The sequence below is a fragment of the Schistocerca gregaria genome, chromosome X (assembly GCF_023897955.1).
Source record: "Schistocerca gregaria isolate iqSchGreg1 chromosome X, iqSchGreg1.2, whole genome shotgun sequence".
NCBI classification, from domain to species: domain Eukaryota; kingdom Metazoa; phylum Arthropoda; class Insecta; order Orthoptera; family Acrididae; genus Schistocerca; species Schistocerca gregaria.
In genome coordinates, this window is record NC_064931.1 from 704,785,794 (window position 1) to 704,791,571 (window position 5,778).

The window sequence follows — 5,778 nt, forward strand, 5'->3', positions numbered from 1 at the left end:
TTTTCCTCAGCGTCTTCTGTTATTTCATTGCCATTTCTTTCCCGCTGAGCATAAGCCATACCGTCAAGAGTAAAGTCAATAACAATAATGGTACGATCCAGCGATTATACTCAAATTCACAACTGCAATTTGATGCCTGATGACTAATGACTCTCATTTGCGTTATTAAAAACCATACTTGACACTTACTAAGATTTTCTTGTTTTTTAACAGTTTTTATTCATAGGGCGACACCAGCAATATCTGCCACGGGAGCTACTTAGCCCCGGCCGCGGTGGTCTAGCGGTCGTACTTGCTTCTGCAGTACATATACTAAAATTGGAACGATACAGAGAAGATTAGCATGGCCCCTGCGCAAGGATGACACGCAAAATCGTGAAGCGTTCCACATTTTATAGATTTTTAAAAATGTGCACCGTGGTCCCGTGGTTAGCGTGAGCAGCTACGGAACAAAAGGTCGTTGGTTCAAGTCTTCCCTCTTATGAAAAGTTTAATGATACCGGCACGGTAGCTCAGCGTGTTCGGTCAGAGGGTTAGCTGCCCTCTGTAATAAAAAAAACTGAGTTAATCGAGCAACAACGAACATAAACGGATGTCTCGCGACGTCCGCACAGAGCAAATACAACGAACGAAAATGATCAAAACGAGATTAAAAAAAAAAAAAAGGCGGTTCAGGCGCTCAGTCCGGAACCGCGCGACTGCTACGGTCGCAGGTTCGAATCCTGCCTCGGGCATGGATGTGTGTGATGTCCTTAGGTTAGTTAGGTTTAATTAGTTCTAAGTTCTAGGGGACTGATTACCACAGCAGTTGAGTCCCATAGTGCTCAGAGCCATTTGAACCATATTTTTGCTACTTAGCCAGATGAAAGTAAACAAGGGTTATAGGGCCTAGACTACAATAAAAATACAACAGTTTCAATCAGAAGGCAGTGCATGTTTATTTATTAATAATTTGTCAATTCGTAGTTCTATTTTTGAGACACAAATCATCAAATCATTTTCTAGTTGAAGTCTATTTCTCTTCTTAGTTTTTATGTTCACCATTAAAAGGAACGCTAATTCACGAAGGTAGGAAATGGCGAATGGTACTAATAATTTCAAAGCTTCCTTTGCCAGCTGTTGATACTCTTCTTTCCTCTTCATCCAGAAGACGTCAGTCTATTGCGAATTAAATTCCATCTTAAGCATCCCGTCAGCTGCTAAATCTATAAGTGTTTCTTTCGTCATCGTGCTCAGATCACCCAGTTGTACTGACATATCTAAAAGTGGATTTAGTATCCATCTGTGACCGTTGTCAGCGTCAGAGCTCAGCTCTGGAAAGTAACTTAGTTTCTCTTTCAAGTTACGCAGGCTCTGTATCACGCAAGGACTGTGAGAACTGAGTACCACCGACTGGTTCATTCCAATTTCTTCGACAATCGTCTGAATACAAGTGATAGACTCAAACATCACCTTTTGTAAAAACTTTAACCACAAACTAAGTTTTGAGAGGAATGCTTTGATTTTATCCTTAGCTGTTATAATGTTTTCTTCTTTCCCTTGGAGGCTCTTGTTTAAAATATTTGAGTGGTTAAAAAGATCCGCGAGAAATGCTAATTTTAATAGCCAAACAGTGTCACAAAAGTAGTTCGCATATCCAGATTTGGAATATTGTAAGAACATTAACAATTCACCTTTTAGTTCCAGAACTCGTGCCAATACATTTCCTTTGGAAAGCCACCTGACTTCTGTGTGAGAAAGAAGATTTTCGTGGAGCGAACCCATGTTTTCACAAATGATCCTAAACAGTTGAGTTTGCAACGCTTTACCTTTAAAAGAGTTTACAACTCTGATCACCTCTTTAAGCACATCACTTAAATCAGAAGTTAAAATTGTGGCTGCCAAAACTTGTTGATGAAGAAAGCAGTGTGTCCACGAAAAATTTGGCATTATTGATTTTAATTTCGCAACGAGCCCACTTTTCATGCCAGTAATCGCTCTTAGCACTATCACTACAAATGGCGATACATTTTGTCCAATCAATCTCGTATTTGCGAGTGCTTTCTAAAAACATGTCATACAAACACTGGCCAGCAGTGATCGCAGGGAGTGCTTTGCAAAATAAAGCGTCTTCCATGATATTTTCATCTGCTTCAAAGTGCACAAATACTATAAATTGAGCTCAATCAGAAACGTCAGTAGATCCGTCAAACTGCAAAGCAAAATGTAGGCTCTTCTTTAATTTTTCGACTAGCTGTTCTCAAATGACGCTGGCTACATCATTTATTCTGCGTTCAGTGGTATAATCAGAAATTGGTATGCTGTTTAGCTTGTTTGCCTCTTGCTTACCTAACATAATTTCAACCATATCCAGGGCTGCTGGGAAAATAAGATTCTCTACATCTGTATGCGGCTTCCCTGCTTTAGCGACTCGGAATGCGACTCCGTACCTACATAGTAATGCTTTCTCGTTGACACTGGAACTAAAATCAGATAAAAAACATTGTTAAATCAGGAAAACGAATAAAAAATCAGAAACATTAATACTAGTTTAGATCAACAAATAAGATTACTGTTTTATTACCTGAATCATAGCAGTTTGCTGCTGGTTAAGTGTTTACCGTTTCCTTTCGAAGAAATCCAATGGTTTATCAGCTTTCTTGGAATGTTTAGTTGAGAGGTGACGCAGAAGCTTTGATGATTTCATATGCTCACGCGATAATACTTCGCCGCAAATTACACATTGAGGTTTATTATTCATGACAGTAAAACCATACTTCAGATAACTATCGTTGTAAAGTCTAGTTTTTCGATTTTGATTCGCTTCCGCCACTGTCACTTCTTCCAGACGTGGAGAGCTGCACAGATCTTTTAAGAAACTTGTCCATTTTATGCTTGCTCAGAGCAAAGCGCGAAGACAATAATCACGTCCGTATTTGCTGGGGTACTCGGACAATTGACTGTAGTGAACGAAAACGCTCGACTATGGCCCCGCTGACACCTTCTCACTCCTACGTCTCTACCACGGCAAAGAATATAATTACACTAGTGGCCATTAAAATTGCTACACCACGAAGATGACGTGCTACAGACGCGAAATTTAACCGACAGCAAGAAGATGCTGTGATATGCAAATAATTAGCTTTTCAGAGCATTCACACAAGGTTGGCGCCGGTGGCGACACCTACAACCTGCTGACATGAGGAAAGTTTCCAATCGATTTCTCATACACAAACAGCAGTTGATCGGCGTTGCCTGGTGAAACGTTGTTGTGATGCCTCGTGTAAGGATAAAAATGCGTACCATCACGTTTCCGACTTTGATAAAGGTCGGACTGTAGCCTATTGCGATTGCGGTTCATCTTATCGCGACATTGTTAGCAGACTATGGAATCGGTGGGCCCAGGAGGGTAATGCGGAACGCCGTGCTGGATCCTAACGGCCTCGTATCACTAGCAGTCGAGATGACAGGCATCTTATCCTCATGGCTGTAACGGATCATGCAGCCACGTCTCGATCCCTGGGTCAACAGATAGGGGCGTTTGCAAGACAATAACCATCTGCACGAACAGTTCGACGACGTTTTCAGCAGCACGAACTATCAGATCGGAGACCATGGCTGCGGTTACCCTTGACGCTGCATCACAAACAGGAGCGCCTGCGGTGGTGTACTCAACGACGAACCTGGGTGTACGAATGGCAAAACGCCAATTTTTCGGATGAATCCTGGTTCTGTTTACAGCATCGTGATGGTCGCATCCGTGTTTGTGCGACATCGCAGTGAACGCACATTGGAAGCGTCATCGACATACTGGCGTATCACCCGGCGTGATGGAATGGGGTGCCATTGGTTACACGTCTCGGTCACCTCTTGTTCGCATTGACGGCACTTTGAACAGTGGACGTTACATTTCAGATCTGTTACGACCAGTGACTCTACCCTTCATTGGATCCCTGCGAAACCCTACATTTCAGCAGGATAATGCACGACCGCATGTTGCAGGGCCTGTACAGGCCTTTCTGGATACAGAAAATGTTCGACTGCTGTCCTAGCCAGCACATTCTCCAGATCTCTCACCAATTGAAAACGTCTGGTCAATGGTGGCCGAGCAACTGGCTTGTCACAATACGCCAGTCACTACTCTTGATGAACTGTGGTATCGTGTTGAAGCTGCATGGGCAGCTGTACCTGTACAAGTCATCCAAGCTCTGTTTGACTCAATACCCAGGCGTATCAAAAAAAATGTTCAAATCTGTGTGAAATTTTATGGGACATAACTGCTAAGGTCATCAGTCCCTAAGCTTACACACTACTTAACCTAAATTATCCTAAGGACAAACACACACACCCATGCCCGAGGGAGGACTCGAACCTCCGCCGGGACCAGCCGCACAGTCCCCAGGCGTATCCAGGCCGTTATTACGGCGAGAGGTGGTTGTTCTGGGTACTGATTTCTCGGGATCTATGCATCCAAATTGCGTGAAAATGTAATCACACGTCAGTTCTAGCATAATATATTTGTCCAATGAATACACGATTATCATCTGCATTTCTTCTTGGTGTAGCAATTTTAATGGCCAGTTGGGTATATCTCTGCCCGCAGAGGCCTGCGACCTCTTTTCACATTGCACTTGATTTCTCGATCAGTATAGTATCAACAGAAAGAAAATAAAATAAGTTGCCTTTGGAATCACTGACATACTTTTATTATGGTTCTGGGGGTAGCCAGAATATTTTTACTAGGAAAGGGGTCGCGTATTCAAAAAGGTTGAAAAACACTGCTCAAGCGGACGCGAGAGAAGGAATACACCGTGCAAAGGGATGAGCGTGCACCGTTAAACGCTTTTGCTGGGAAGTTACAGGAGTGTAGCACGGACCTGACCTGCCGCTGTTGCTTTCCAAGCTGGCACCTGTTACATTGACATCCGTTTATGTCTTAAATGACCCTGGGTAAACAGTGCGCTTCACAAGTATGAAGTATGCCCACAAATAAAATTGCAAAAAAAATATATACCAAGAATGTTCAAATGTAAAATATGGGTCTTATCTGTATCTGTAACTATAATCGGCGATTACAGCAGTTACTAACACGCCTCGCCTCTCCTGTAGGAGGCAAAAGCTATAGATGAGGACAGAGATTGGAATACATCTAGCAAATAATTGAGGACTGTACTTCTGTTCAGATTCACCTGGCCTCTCTCTCTACCTGGCTTGCGATCACAGGGCCTCTCGCATCATCCAACTAATGATATGCTTTCTGAGAACACATTATGCTAAGGAAATCGAATTAAACTACCTGTCTACATTAAGTAATCAATAAATTTATGACGCAGAAGTAATATTTTGTGCTTACTTGATATTTTTTCTGGAAATTTATCTAAAATCATGCAGCACACAATTAGATAAAAAAGGAACGGTGAACGAGTTAAAATGATAGGTTCCCAAAAAGGAACGACCCAAATTCAGCGAGTTTCCTTATCTCTATTAGCAGCTATTCAGCACTTCAGAATTGTGGTCATATTTTTTCGTGAAATTGTACAGAACTGTTCAAATATTGTACAGAAAATTTTAGAACTATTGCATATCTAAAAAGAACTACTGAAAAATATGTTTTCTACCAAATCGGATACCAACTTCACAGTTGTTCAGAATTGTGATCACATTATTTTGGGAAATCCAGCTGAACTATAGAAATTTTGACAGAGAACTCTACAACTATGGCCTATCTACCAATAACTATATTTCTCGAAAAGAAAGTCGGGTGCCAACTTCACATGGCCGAATTCTGGCGATGGAAAG

The 5,778-nt window shown here is 41.9% G+C and overlaps 1 non-coding gene across 1 annotated transcript; it reads left to right on the forward strand.

The window, feature by feature from the left end:
- Positions 1 to 288: 288 nt before the first annotated feature.
- On the forward strand, positions 289 to 395 carry LOC126300037 (U6 spliceosomal RNA). The gene has a single exon (XR_007552859.1). It is a non-coding gene; the product is annotated as a U6 spliceosomal RNA (small nuclear RNA).
- The last annotated feature ends 5,383 nt before the right edge of the window (positions 396 to 5,778 follow it).